This window comes from Saccopteryx bilineata, chromosome 4, assembly GCF_036850765.1.
Source record: "Saccopteryx bilineata isolate mSacBil1 chromosome 4, mSacBil1_pri_phased_curated, whole genome shotgun sequence".
NCBI classification, from domain to species: Eukaryota; Metazoa; Chordata; class Mammalia; order Chiroptera; family Emballonuridae; genus Saccopteryx; species Saccopteryx bilineata.
The window spans coordinates 34,502,377-34,518,973 of NC_089493.1; the positions used below are offsets into that span (position 1 = coordinate 34,502,377).

General features: G+C 35.1%; 1 protein-coding gene across 8 annotated transcripts in view; it reads right to left on the bottom strand.

The window, feature by feature from the left end:
- GPHN (gephyrin) overlaps positions 1 to 16,597 on the bottom strand; it is a 524,116-nt gene that overhangs the window by 419,189 nt on the left and 88,330 nt on the right. The gene's annotated exons all lie outside the window — the stretch shown is intronic.

Below are 16,597 nucleotides of genomic sequence, written 5' to 3' on the forward strand. Positions count from 1 at the left end.
CTGCTTCCACAACTAGAAAAAAAGATAAATTATTCCCCCAAAACATATTTTTAAATATACTGGAGAGCAATGGAAGCAAAATGAGTAAAAGTGTTATCCTCACATAAACTGAGCCTCTTGTTGTTTTCACCTCTAGAAAATATGCCACTTAGATACAGACTAAGAATCAGAGTGACACTACCAAGGAAAAGAGACAACTGCATAGATCTTTATGGTTCATATACTGGTATGACAGACTGGAATCTTATGAAATCCCCTGAAACATTTGCTGAGGGGTGGGACTGCATGAGTGGACTAGGAAAGAACGAGATTGAGTTGGAAGGAAATAATGTTCTCTGCAGTGTTAAGATGATTAGGAGTCAAACTCACACTTCAACAGGTGGCACCTACCACTTTAGTGTAGAATTTCAGCAGGTCTCCCCTAAAGATATTTGCTCTCAACCAAAAGAACCCTACTTTGAGAGGGTGGATGAGAAAAAAAGAGAAAAATCCCAAAAGGTAGAGTAAAATCTCTCACAATTTCAAAGTTCATTATGTACAAAGTCCAACTAAATACCTGCAACACAACCAGAAGTAGACAAGGTATATAAAGCTAACACTGACATCACCCAGCTCAAGTCATGGCTGAGTTGAAGTGATTAGTATTTCATCATTTCTTTCTAATATCACAGAGAAAACAACATTTACATAACTCTACAATAAACAATATTTAATATACAATAATAATTATGAAGCATAGGAAGGGACACAAAATGTGACCAACAAAAAAATATAAATATATCTATAAGTTATATCACAGATTATACATATCATATTTAGAAGACAAAGACTAAGAAAACTATTTAACAAAAGTTAAAGAAAGCAGAGAAAAATATTCACAGTAGATGAAAAGAAGAAAATTTGAACAGATAATCTAAATCTATGAAAAAGAATCAAATAGTCACTTAAAATTGAAAAATACAATGTGTAAAATCTAGAAGTCAGTGGCTAAGTTATACAGCTGACTAAACACAGCAAAACACAGGTAAGTGAACTTGAAGAGATCAGCAGAAAATATCCAACTAAAGCAAATAGACAAAAGACAAATGTAAAGAGCAAAACGTAACACACATGTGGGAATCAAACAGCCCAATGTAACTGCAAATGAGTAGAAAAGAGAGAAAATGAGAATAAGCAACAATTTCAGGACAAAAAAAAAAACAAACCAAACCAGCTAAGAATATACCAAAACTGATACAATACATTAATTCACTGACTCAGGAAGTATAACCAACCCAACACTGGAAAAAGTGAAAAATAAAAAGTCACATCCAGGAGTCAAATGGCAGAAAATCAAATAAAACGAGAAAATCTTAAATACAGCAAGAGGAGAAAAAGGACAAATCATCATCAAAAAAAAATCAAAACTTACAGATGAGTATTCATCATAAACTATGAAACCCAGAAGACAATGGGATGACATGTTTAAAATGTTGAAGGAGGGGAGAATCTAAGAATCTAAAAGTCTATACCTTGATAAAATATTAATTCTAAAATTAAAGTAAAATTTTATATAATATTTTTATATTTGTTAGCATAAATATTAAGTGGCTGATTATTTTCTATTTAACAGTATTAGTATATATGTGTATTTATAAGCTGCATAAAAACCAAAAAGAATATAACACTTGCCTTGTTTCTTTCAAAGATACTAATTTTTATTTAAATGTCATATTACCTTTTCATACAGCAAGTCCTTTAAAATTAGAAGCTTAAGCTCCCCAAGTCTGGATCATATAAATGATTACTACACAAACAATTACACATTAAAAATATCTGAAGTTGGGCCGTGGCTGGTTGATTCAGTGGTAGAGTGTCAGCCAGGCGTGTGGAAGTCCCAGGTTCGATTCCCGGTCAGGGCACACAGGAGAATCAACCATCTGCTTCTCCACCCCTCAACCTCCTCTTTTTTCTCTCACCCTCTTTTCCTCCCGCAGCCATGGCTCAAATGGTTTGAGCAAGTGGCCCTGGGCAATGAGGATGGATTCATGGCCTCACCTCAGGTGCTAAAATAGCTTGGTTGCTGAGTAACAGAGCAGCAGCCCCAGATGGGCAGAGCATTGACTGTTAGGGGGCTTGCCTGGTAGATTCTGGTCAGGGTTCATGCAGGAGTCTGTCTGTCTGCCTCCCTGCCTCTCACTTAATTAAAAAAAAAATCTGAAGTTGAAAAAGTTTGGATTCTTTACTAATTCCAAAAAGATATCCCCACTTTTTTTGTAATGAGTGGAGTGGTTTTGATTAATATATAATTTTTATTCCATAGTTAAGAGACACTGATCTCAATCTACTGATTTCAGACAAATTTTATACTTTTTATAATTTTAACATAATGTTCTTTATTATACTATTTCCGGAGTAGGGCCAAAAAGAAAAAGAATGTTGGCACACTTTAAGAAAAGTTGGTTTCCAGCTGAGCTGAACTAAAATTAAAAGTATAATATATACATTTTATCATAAAATTTGTTCTCATAAAGTTTCTTGTTCAATTTGGCAAATAGGAGTGCTTAGTTATAAACTTCAAGATCGTGAAAGTTTGGGAGGCTTAATTAAAATGGAATAAACCTTTGCTCCTTTAAAGGCTTGCTAATCTGCTATCTGTGAAATGAGTTTTGCTTAAAATAAAATAAAAATAAATAAATAAAGGCACTTTTCTAAAATTCATCATCAATTCAAATTTTAAGGTAAAGACAGCAAGAAATATAAAGATACAGTTTAACAAAAATTATGAAACTTTAGCTTCCTCATAAATTCATTTTTAGTTAATATTTCTTCACCAATGCAACAACTATTGTTTCTGCACTATAAATAAGATATAGTACATTTTAATTAGCTAGTGAACATACTTTTTTAATGTGTAAATCATACAAAGTAAATCAGTTTTGGTCATATATAATATTTTTGTTGTCTCCCTTCCAGCATATTGCCAACTAAAGGAATTACTATGTTCTCTGTTCCAATAATTAATAAAAATTCTTCAACACGTCATTACAAAAGTCAGATAAAACAAAAGAAATTACAATAAGAACATGTATTGAAACTTTATGGCAGTAACATGAAAATTATAAACTTGTATATCAATCTGGTTTATAACAACTTGGAGGAGAATAAACAAAAGTTAATTAGAAATGTTTGTAAAATGCACTTGTTAGCAGTTCTTATTTAACCATATGCATACTTTCCTGTAAATAATAATCTTTTGGATCTATAATCAAGATAATTGATACTCGTATGTTAAGCGTTTCATATTCAATATTTCACTTAATCTTCACAATCATCCAGTGATATACCTATTATTTGTATCCTCCTTTTACAGATAAGGAAGCATAAGCAAGGAGAGATTAAGCATCCTGCTAGAGATCATATATCTAATAAATAGCAGTACAGGGAAAATCTCGACCCTGGAACTCTAGAGCCTACACTCTTAACAACTATGCCATAGTGACCATAGTTCTCATCGATTCCTCATATATTCTTGATTCTCATGCAGAATATATGAAAAATTTCCCATAACTTTAAAACAAAAGTTAGACAATTAAAATTAATTATAAGCTAATAAATGCCACTCAACATGTTATTAAAAACTAGTTTTTAGCCTGACCAGGCGGTGGTGCAGTAGATAGAGCGTCGGACTGGGATGCGGAAGGACCCAGGTTGCAGACTTTGAGGCCGCCAGCTTGAGCGTGGGCTCATCTGGTTTGAACAAAAGCTCATCAGCTTGGACCCAAGGTCGCTGGCTCGAGCAAGGGGTTACTCGGTCTGCTGAAGGCCCATGGTCAAGGCACATATGAGAAAGCAATCAATGAACAACTAAGGTGTTGCAACGCGCAACGAAAAACTAATGATTGATGCTTCTCACCTCTCCGTTCCTGTCTGTCTGTCCCTGTCTCTACCTCTCTCTGACTCTCTCTCTGTCTCTGTAAAAAAAAAACCCAACAACTAGTTTTTAAAAGTTGAATGAAACATTAGGGAACTTCTATTTAAGGGGTAAGTTAATTGTGCTTTATACCTCATGGGTTCTATGGTGGTATCTCAGATCACTGACATCCTTTTCCTCTTTCAGCTAAAGGGTTTTTTTCTTATATGTTATATTGCTTCAAAATTACATGTGAAGAAATTTTGCTAAAAAATTTGTTATAGAAGCGGAAACACACACATAGCTTAAAATAATATTCGTTCTACTCTTCATTATTTTATAGGTGAGAATCACAATTTGCTATGGTCAGCAAGAGTCAGCATTCAAACTCAGTATAAACTTAAAATATCTGTAAAGTAGATCCTTAGCAGGGTTCATAGTTCATCGTTAGTACCTGTTTTCTGTATTTATTAATCTTTCTGGTCAATAATCAAGATAATATTATAGTTGACGTTCATTATGTGTTAAGCACTTCACATTCATTTTCTCACTTATAACAAGTACAATATAGTATTATATAATCAATAATTCCTGATAAAACCTTAATAATGTATTTTCTAAGTCCTATTTTATTTGGATTATTTCCTATAGTTATTAGGAACTATGTTATAAAAGACATAGATATTTCCTTCTTACTTCAAGGATGACATTTACATTCTATCTTGCTCTGGTAATGGAAGAATTTGCCTAAAACAAGAAAATATCTAGCCTCAAAATATCATGTTTAAAATATAGTATGGGAGGAATTCAGTATTTATAAAATTGACTGTGTTGCCCTATGTTTAAGAACATGAAAATAAAGCACCATTTGAAAATTCCTTAAAAAAAACCAGAACAGTCAAAACAGATTCAATTTCAAAACTCATTCATTCTTGTTTCTAAATATCCAGTGAAATAAAATCTCAAAATAAGGAATGGCCCTGTGAAAACAACTGATAATTAAAATGAAAGAAATGTTATAGACAGATTCCAAATAATTATTTCAAAGTTTGACTAAACAATGAGACAATAGTTTACATGCAGAGAAAATGATAAGGATACTGATATAAGCACTTCAAAAGACAAGTATTTGAATATAAAAAAGTTAAAAGCTTGAGGACATTACATACATTTCCAAAAATATCCTTCTCTGTGATCACAAGGTGGAAAGATATATGCTTAGCAAAAAACATCACCATGCTGTAATTTTAAAACAGAGCCAAAAATTAAATACTTGATTGGTTTTATTCAATCTCAAAACTAGTATTTCAGATAATTTAACACCTGATATTAGAAAAATCAGATTGACTCCATATTTCTTGTTTTGATTTTCAAGACAACACAAAATTAACCATTTTAAAGTGCACAGTTCAGTGACACTCAGCACATTCACAATGTTGTTCAACCACCATCTCTACCTATTTACATTTTCATAACCCAAGAGATAATCCAGTACCCATTAAGCAGTGAGTCCTCAATCCTCCTTTCCTCACCCCCTGGCAATCACCAATCTGCTTTCTGTCTCTACAAATAACTATTTAGGATATTTCATACAAATAGAGGCACAAAAAGTAACTATCTGTGTCTGGATTTTTTCACTTAGCATATGATTTCACAGTTCATTCATGTTGCAGCATGTATGATTATTTCACTGCTCTTTATGGCTGAATAATTTTTCACTGTGTATAACTGTTACTTTTGTTTAGCCAGTCACTTTGATGGCCATTGGGCTGTTTCTACCTTTTGGCTATTGTGAATAGTGCTAAATGAGTATTGTAGAAGTACCTGTTTGAGCTCCTGTTTTCAATTATTTGTGATATATAACCAGAAATGAATTGCTGGATTATATGGTAATTCAGTGTTTAACTTTTTGAGGAGCTACCAAATTGCAGTTGCAATATTTCATATTCCACCAGCAATATACATGGGGTCCATTTTCCCACATCTATAGTTGTTATTGTTTGTCTTTTTCTTTTATTTATTTAGTCAGAATAGTAGGGTGTGAAGTATTATCTCATTGTGATTTTGATTACATTTCCCTATTGACAAAAGATACTGAGCATTTTTTCATATGCTTATTGGCCATTTGTATATCTTCTTTGGAGAACTGTCTATTTCAGGTCCTTTGAATTCTTTTGAATTGGGTTGTTTATCTTTCTGTTGTCGAATTATAAGACATCTTTTACATTCTAGATACTAGATTGAGACATATGATTTGCAAATATTTTCTCCCATCTGTAGGTTTGGCTTTATGCTCTTTTGACAGTGTCCTCTAATATACAAAAGTTTTTCATTTTGATCAAGTTTAATTTGTCTATATTTCTCTTTGGTACCTTGTGCTTTGGTTGTCGTATTTAATTTCCAAATCCAAAGATATAAGAAATTTCCTCTATGTTTTCTTATAACAATTTTATATTTTTAACTCTTATATTAGGCCTTTTATCCATTTTGAACTAATGTTTATATATGGCATGAAGTAAAATTCTAACCTGGTTTTTTAGGTTGTGCATATCTATTTCTTACAGCATCATTTGTTAAAGAAGCTGTTTTCCCCCACTGAATGGCCTGGGTGCTCTTTTGAAAAATCAATTAACCATAAACATATGGGATATTTCTGGACTTGAATCTATTCCATTCATCTATATGTCTACCCTTATGCTAATAGCACAAGTTTTTGATTACTGTAGCTTTGTAGTAAGTTTTTAAATATGAAATTGTGAGCCACACAATTTTGTTATGGTTTTTCAAAATACTTTTGTCTATTAAGCATCCCTTGTAATTCCTTATGAATATTAATATTCTAATCTATTTTTACACCAAATTTTGGACCCCATTTTAAGCAGATTAATTTTAAGACACATTTTTATGTTACCATTTATTATCTATCCTCAAATACCATATTGTATTTCTTTATATGCTAAGTTCTATCATTTTCTACTTGCTAGAAGAAAAATTCCTGGATTTTTTTTTCTAAAAAAGGATGCAAACTAAAAACAAAGAACTATTACTGATCAACTGAACGAGATATGTGAATAATAAAAGAAGGTAAAATGTCATGATGAAAATTTGGTAGGCTCTGGCCAGCTGGCTCAGTAGATAGGATGTTGGCCTGGGTTCAATCCCTGGTCAGGACACACATGAGAAGCAACCATCTGCTTCTCTCCCCTCCCTCTTCCTCTTCTCTCTCTCTTCCCCTCTTGCAGGAGTGGCTAGATTGGTTCAATCATCAGCCCTATGCGCTGAGAATATAGCTCAATTGGTTCATGTTTCAGCAACAGGCACTGAGGATAGCTCTGTTGGTCTGAGCATTGGCCTCAGGCACTGAGGATAGCTTGGTTGATTCGAGCATCAGCCCAAGATTGGAGTTGCTAGGTGGATCCCAGAGGGGGCACAGAAGGGAATCTGTCTCACTATTTCTCCTCTCACTTTAAAAAACAAAACAAAACAAAAAACACCTATGAAAATTTGGTAACTGTCTTAATGCACTGAACGTAATATTACAAGCCAAAAGAATGCTTATATGTACACTTTATACACTGATAGTATTTTCACAACTACCAATGTTGTTTTAATTTTAAGTAATTTCTAGCTTTTATATACTTAGTGTGCTTTCTAGGGTAACATATTCCCATTACAAAAGTTAAAACAAGATGGAAAATTTTCTTTCCAATAATTTTCCAACAGATATGATTTCTGAGTTTAAACTACAGTTCCTGCATCATTTTTGGATCTAATGCAAGTGAAAACAAAATTTTCATATTTTAAAATCCATTTAATTCTGCTGCAGCTCAGGAGCTTCCCACCTTATCTTCAATTGAAAATGATTATTCTGAAATCTAATGACATGCTAAAAGACAAGAAAATCTAATAGAATTCTAAAAACACATTCTAAATAATGAATGTGCTCAATTAAAATAATATTTTCATGGACTGATATCAGCATTTGCCAATCACTATCTTTGTGAAAAGACATCTGCAAAGATAAAAAACTTTATACAAATCAGCATTAGTAGCTAAATATTTGCAATTGATTTTGATGACAGAAAATAGTAACTATAAACTCCAATTATCCCCAATTCCATTCTTTAAATTGGTAAATATGTATTAAACATATTACAAATATTGTACTCTATTATTACATTTAGATTTAATAAATTTATAAAATTATAAAAATGTTTTCTTTTTTGTTATATTGGTGAATACACAATATTCTCATTTTGCCTCTTGACCTACAAAAACTAGAATATTTACTTTTTGCCCTTTATGGAAAAGATTTACTAAACCCCAGTTTACAGAATTACAATAAAATTATCATGTACTATAGAGAGCTAGTGGATGTTGTAATTTATGGCCCATGCTAATATTGCTATAATATAAATACATGCTGATGACTTTGTACAGAAGGTGCTAACAGGCTAGACACTCTTCTCTATTCCTTTATCTTTGTCTAAAGCCCATATCAAAACTCAAGCTACTGAGGAAACTTCCAAATATCTCACCGATCCCCATATAGGTTATTTTTCAAATTCTAAACAGTGAGAGATCAGTAAAGACTCAGTGGGGAACCAGAACTACTGTCCATTCAGCAGTACCATGGAGTACCATGGAGTCCCTGCCTCGAGTATCAAGGAAGCCAAATGGAGAACTTAACTGCTATCACAAGCAGGCAGTAAAAAGGCAGAGTCTGTCTCCCTTTATCAGCCTCACCATTACATGTAATGGTGAAATGTTAAAAACTTTCCCTTTCAAATGGGGAACGAGACACAAGTATCACTAATATACTTCTATCGACGCCCCAGATGGGCAGAGCATTGCCCCCTGGTGGGCATGCCGGGTGGATCCCGGTCGGGTGCATGCGGGAGTCTGACTGCTTCCCCATTTCCAACTTCAGAAAAATACAGAAAAAATAAAAATTAAAAAAAATTAAAAATAAAAAATAATCATAATAATAGCACCTGGTGGTGCTAGGTAGGGCAAGAAGGCAAAAAAATTACAAATGACAAACTATTAGATTAATAAGTACATTTAGCAAGGTTGAAAGATATAAAGTCAATATAAAAATTAGTTGCATCAAGCAAGCAGAAATACAGATTTACAAAATGATACCGCTAACAAAGGCATCCATATCACATAACAAGTAATATGTCTAATAAAAGACATGCTAAATCTCCACATTGAAAATTGTGCACTTTTATTCAGAACAATTAAAATATCTATATAAATGGAGAGATAAATCAAATTCATAGGTTGGAAAGCTCAATATTTAAAGATGCACCTTCATTCATTTACATCTTAACTGAGGATAATAAACAGAAACTTAATAAAATACAGTAGGTTTTAAAGCAGATTCAGGTGGCAGTACTATGTTGTATAGTGGTTAAGAGCACAGGAGTTAGATATGTCTGGGCTTGAAATTATGTTCTATTACTTTCTACTCATTTGATCGGTAATCAGTTACTTAACCTCAAAAAAGCTTGATTTTTTTGTTGGGAAACCAAAATAATTAATTATAAAAAGTTTATTTACCACTATGTTATTTTTATAGTCCAAGGTCTCAAAACTTTTAAGTGGAAGAGCTAAGCTTTAAATCTAGGCAATCTGGCTCCAAAGTTTGGGCACTTAACCTCCAAGGCTAAAACAGTACCTCTTAAACATATCAATTTAACAAATACAAAGGTGAATCATATGCTGTCATCAAAAGTTTCCAGTTTGGAGAGGAAGGAAAGATAAAACATGAACTAATAACTATAGCAAACAAAAATGAAATGAGCACTACAAGGGTTAAAATTAAGAACTGAAATATCAAACATTAGTATTTCAAATAACTGGAAATTTTATGCATTGCTGGTGGGAATTAAAAATGATAAAACTACTTTGGAAAAAGGTTTGGCAGTATTGTATATATAAAATTAAACATACTATTTGACCCAGTGATGCTACTTATAAATATATATCCAAGACCAGTGAAAACATATGCAGTAGATATTCATTACTCAAAGAATACATCTGTGTGTGTGTGTGTGTGTGTGTGTGTGTGTGTGTGTGTGTGTGTGACAGAGACAGAGAGAGGGACAGACAGGGACAGACAGAGAGGAAGGGAGAGAGATGAGAAACATCAATTCTTCTTTGCAGCACCTTAGTTGTTCATTGAATCCTTTCTCATATGTGCCTTAACCAGGGTGCTATAGCAGACCGAATGACTCCTTGCTCAAGCCAGCGACCTTGGGCTCAAGCCGGTGAGCCATGCTCAAACCAAACGAGCCCACACTCAAAGCTGGCAACCTCGGGGTTTTGAACCTGGGTTCTCCTCGTCCCAATCTGACGCTCTATCCATGCGCCACCGCCTGCTCAGACAGAAGACATTTTTGTGAATTCACTTGCTTGCTAAAATTGTAACCTAATAATCAATATTCAAAGGCTTTCACAATAATTTGTGGACATGTACAGAAATATGTGAATTCTTTGAAATGCACATTCTCAGCTAAACTTGAACATTCTATCTTGTATAACCCTCATAATGTAAATTACAGCTCTTTTTGTAGTCTCTTTAGTGACATGTTTTTCATGCTATTGTACTTTCAGTTAGTGATATCGCTGTTTAGAATGGTCCCCTAGCATAGTGCTGAAGTGCCATCTAGTATTTCTAAGTGCAAGAAGGCTATGATGTGCCTTAAGGAGAATATATGAGTGTTAGATAAGTTTTATTTAGTCATGAGTTATAGTGCTGTTGGACATGAATTCAATGTTAATGACTCAACAATACATATTAAATAAGGTGTCTTTAAACAAAACTATACATAAAAGCTTATGTTTTGATCAGTTGACAAAAAATATTGTGATCAGAGGTTCATAGGAACCTAATTCTGTACTTCCCCTAGAACGAGTGGTTCAATATTAACTAAGTCAATGTTCACAGGGACTTTACAGAACATAACTCCCATAAATAATGAGAATCAATTGTATTCACAAAAAGACATATGTACATATCTATAACAGCTGTAGTAACAACCATCAAAAACTGAAAATGTCACAAATGCCCATTAACTGAATGAATAAATAAACTGTGAAATAGTCATACAAAGGCTTAACAATAAAATGGAATAATAAGCAATAACAAAAGATAAATATAAAAAATATTATACCAAGAGAAAGAAGCCTTATATAAAGAGTATAATCCCATTTACATGTAAAGAATAAGAAGGTGTAACATATATAAGATGAAAAAATTAAACAGTACTTCTCTCAGGGTGGAAAGACCAACTGGAAAGGGGCATGAGAAACTTTCTGAAGAGATGGAAACATTCTACATTATGATAGGGGAAGAGGTTTCATGTGTGCACTTAATTGTCACTATTATACAACTAACACTTGTAAATTTTAATATATGTAAATTTTACCTAAAAGAATTGACAATAATTGAGTGGAAGTTAAAAAGTTGGGGGAGATATAAACAAAACAATGTCATAATGATAACTGCTATACATGGGTAGTGGATACATGGGGGTAATAACATACTGTTAACTTTGTATATTCCTTAAGTTTTCCAAAAGAAAAAATTAAGGAAAAAAATAGTAGGAAGTACACAGAGGAACTACAAGAGAGTAAATGAGATTTAAAAAGGAAAGTTAAAGCGATAACTTAGGTTGAAGTCTTCATGTAAGAGTCATTAGAATTGGGCACACTTGGTATATTTTGGACATGTAAAGGCAAGGAAAGGCCACTTCATAAAAAGAAAACAGTACTGTCTACTGACATACTACCCCGAATATGCTGAATCTTGTCTGAAGACATTATTAAAAAATTCTTAAAAGTATTATTGGTTTGGGGTTATTTAGGGAACAATTTGGCTTAAGTATATGGAATATAAACCACAAAATATAGATGGAAGCTGAAGTCACAAAAAAAGCCTGAAATGTTAGGCCAAAGAAAACACATTGGGTAACAGGGAATCATTTTCACATTCAAGTTTGGGAATGACAGGATCAGAGCTAATCTAACAAAAATGTGAAGAATAGTATGAAAATACCAAAAATGTCCCTGTTAAAATATAATAATGCTCTAGCAAGGCAATGATAGGGAGATTAGGGAGCCAACGACACAGGCATTTGAGTTGGTAATTGATGGCTAAGATTTAAAAAAGGAGCAAATATCAAGTTATGTAGCTTTGAAAATGTTTAAGCACTGAGATTCTTCTCCTTAGCACAATATAATACTGAGAACACTAACCTACTGAAAACAGAATTTGTTGAAGTCTAATGCCAATTCCTCAAGATTTACAACTGGAAGTGTTAAGTTACAACTAAAAGCGTCAATCCAAGTAATGCTGGAATTTCGGTTTTGTACGTTGGTTTTAAATAACCTTGTTATGGAACACTATAGAAGCATAAGCAAGGATTCCACATTTGCCACAAAATACTCCAAATAGCCCTGGCTGGGTAGCTTAGTTGATTGGAGCATCGTCTGATACACCATAGTTGGAGGTTCAATCCCCAGTCAGGGCACATACAAGAATCAACCAATGAATATACAAATAAGTAGAACAACAAATCAAGGTTTTCCTCTCTCCTTTGCCTTCTCTCTATATATAAATGAATAAGTAAATTTTTTTTTAAAATATCCAAATTATTTTATAAAACAGGTAGGACATTAACCCCACAACTTGACAAAAACTGCACACACACAAAAAAACTACAGCTCAATCACACTTATGAATAACAATGTAAAAACATTATGATACTATTCAAAAGAATCCAAACACTATAATAAAATTATGAAAAACTGAATTATATTCCACAAATTCAAGGTATTTCAGTATTCAAAATTCATTAATAAAAATAATTATATCAACAGAACCAAGAGAGAGTATCATACATTCATCAATATAACTGCTGAAAACACAAGTGACAAAATTCAACACCATTCATGTATTTTTAAGTTTAAAAGATATTAAGTTTAAGAGATATTTTCTTAACCTTAACAACATACGAACATGTTTGTGCATGCTTAAATAACTAGCATCTTAATGGGAAACACTAGATACTTTCTCAGAAATAAAGAACAAGACAAAGATATCCATTATCACCTCCATTATTTACCACTTATTGGTAGAATTAAACAACACAATTAGAGAAAACATTAGAGACCAAAGACAGGGGAAAAAAAGACAAAGAAACCTTTATTTAAAGCAATCTATATTTATAATGTAATTTCTCATATCTTAAAAATACAAAAATATCAAAAATATCATAAGATAATTAGTACAAAGGATATAAAATTAACATATAGAAAGTAATTTCATATATCCCCTCTCCCCAAAATACTTAGATTAAAAAAGTAGAAAACTCTGACTATAATGAAAATAATAAAATTAAACTCCAGGGTATATACAAAGAAGAGCAATATAGGAACTCAGAATAAGGAAGAAAGAACTCCATAAAAAGAAAAAAAATGGTAAGAAAAATGAGGTCAATAAAAGTCTGAAAATCTTCACCTTAAGTCAGAATTACGGTGAACTTGAAATTGTTTTTGTATCCAAAAATGTGTATGTTCTACTTCCATCTAATAAAAAGCTTTAAAAACAATTACAATAAACACCCCTAGCAGATTAAATTCCTTACTACCACCTTTACTAAAATGATTTTCTTCCAGGAAAGAGAAGAAAATGCACAAAATGAGCTAAGAATATTTTTTATGCTTGAGAGTAAGAAAACTATCAAAGATCAATATTGCAAAAGCATCTTAAACTCAATGTATACAAAACTATACTAAATGGCCTTCTTTCCCAAACTATTACAGTATTCAGCTAAAGACCACAAAAATGGTAAAGGTGAATGAAATGACCACTGATAGATCTTTTCATAGCAAGACTAGGAGTCTGTTGCCTGTGCAGTGCCCAAGAGGTGGTAGCCTGCCAAAAATTGTCTGATTGTTGCAGTCTCATGGGAACCATGAACACAATCCCCCTTGGCCACCAGAGCCAGATGAGAGTGTCCCTTCTATGGACTGTGCATACCTGCCAGCTTCAGTGAGGCAGTGGGAAAGCACAGACTACACAAACAGTGCTCCTGGAACCTCCATCCACAAAATGAGTTCCAAAAGACCCCTGCCCCTCCAGCAGATGCTTTAAGATTAGGAAATAAATCTCCTTCCTATATAATATAGTCTAGGTCAGCGGTTCTCAACCTATGGGTCGCAACCCCGGCAGGGGTCGAACGACCAAAACACAGGGGTCGCCTAAAGCCATCGGAAATACATATTTTATTTAAAAATGTATTGTATAATAAATATGTATTTTCTGATGGCTTTAGGCGACCCCTGTGTTTTGGTCGTTCGACCCCCGCCAGGGCTGCGACCCACAGGTTCAGAACCGCTGGTCTAGGTGCTTTAAAAACTGCAGCTTTTCCACTAGGGCCCAGAGTAAGTCTATGCACAAGCCCTTGAAGAGCAGTATTTCAGTTTCCTACAGCCCTTTGGGTCTCCTGGATATGTAAGCAACACTGGTTTTCAGAGCCAGGCATTTTGGGGGCTCATCTTTTCAGTGCAAGTCCCAAGGGTTAGGGTGCCTAATATGGGACATAAACCCCTCAATCCATTAGGGAGCAGTTCCAGATTTGTGTGATCTCTCCTGATTGTGGGTCATCATACCAGGGTGGGGAGCATTTGGTGAGACCCTGTCTCTGCCTCTCCTGTCTAAATGTGGCCCTTTTATCATTTACTATGAAGGAGCTAGTTTTCAGGATTTTTTCAAAAGGATTGTTCCATGTTGATTTGGTGTCTGTGGGAGGACAAGAACTTTCTGGGCTGCCATTTTGTACTGCCTCACCCATTTCATCTCTGTTCTGATGAGCAATTGAACATTCAAGAAACAATTGAAATAAAGTAGTCTATAGCAGTGCTTCTGACTTAATTTCTACATAATCACACAGAAATCTTAAAATGCAGATTCTGATTCAATATGTCTAGGGTTGGGACCTGAAACTGCATTTCTGAAGATGAACACAGCATTTGGCCACTTACTGGTTGTGTGACTTCTTTTTTATTTATTTATTTATTATTATTTTTTTTTTTTTGTATTTTTCTGAAACTGGAAACGGGGAGAGACAGTGAGACAGACTCTCGCATGCGCCCGACTGGGATCCACCAGGCATGCCCACCAGGGGCAATGCTCTGCCCCTCCGGGGCGTCGCTGTGCCGCGACCAGAGCCACTCTAGTGCCTGGGGCAAAGGCCAAGGAGCCATCCCCAGCGCCCTGGCCATCTTTGCTCCAATGGAGCCTTGGCTGCGGGACGGGAAGAGAGAGACAGAAAGGAAGGGGGGGGTGGAGAAGCAAATGAGCGCTTCTCCTATGTGCCCTGGCCGGGAATCGAACCGGGTCCCCCGCAAGCCAGGCCGACGCTCTACCGCTGAGCCAACCGGCCAGGGCTTTATTTTAATTTTGTTTATTTATTTATTTATTGGTATTTTTCTGAAGCTGGAAACGGGAAGAGACAGTCAGACAGACTCCCGCATGCGCCCCACCGGGATCCACCCGGCACGCCCACCAGGGGGCCACGCTCTGCCCACCAGGGGGCGATGCTCTGCCCCTCCGGGGCATCGCTCTGCTGCAACCAGAGTCACTCTAGCGCCTGGGGTAGAGGCCAAGGAACCATCCCCAGCGCCCGGGCCATCTTTGCTCCAATGGAGCCTTGACTGCAGGAGGGGAAGAGAGAGACAGAGAGGAAGGAGAGGGGGAGGGGTGGAGAAGCAGATGGGCGCTTCTCCTGTGTGCCCTGGCCGGGAATCGAACCCCGGGACTTCTGCACGCCAGGCTGACGCTCTACCACTGAGCCAACCGGCCAGGGCCTTTTATTTTATTTTTTATTTATTTATTTATTTATTTGTATTTTTTACAGAGACAGAGAGAGTCAGAAAGATGAATAGACAGGGACAGACAGACAGAAACAGAGAGAGATGAGAAGCATCAATCAGTTTTACCTTGCGTGTTACAATACCTTCATTGATTGCTTTCTCATACGTGCCTTGACCGGGGGCCTTCAACAGACCGAGTAACCCCTTGCTTGAGCCAGCGACCTTGGGGTCTCGAACCTGGGTTTTCTGCATCCCAGTCCGATGCTCTATCCACTGCACCACCACCCGGTCAGGCTGAAACTGCATTTTTAATCAACTCCCCAATGCTGCTGCTACTAAAGACCACATTTAAAGTAGCAAGAGATTTATAATAGAGTAGATAATAGGTTATTACAAAATTTTAGAACTGGAAAGTACTTCATAAAATTTATAATCCATCTAAAAACACAAGTCTCCTCTGTTTTAAAGATGAGGACAATAACAGAGAATTCAAGGGTCTTGATAAAAGTCACTATAGCTAGTAATATAAAATTCAACTTATTTCTAGATTCTATGCACTTTCCACTACCTCAGTGCTTCTCAAACTTCAGATATTTATGTATAATTATTGGACACACTCCAGTAAATTTATATAGAAGCCTGAAAACTCAATTGTTCCTTCTTCATGTAACCCACAGTGTTATTGTAAGACAAGACTTTCCAATCAAGGTCTAAATGATATCTGTACATCTACACTAAGGGAAAATAACATAAAAATCATCCTTCAAAATTTAAAAATTCGGCCCTGGCTGGTTGGCTCAGCGGTAGAGCGTCGGCCTG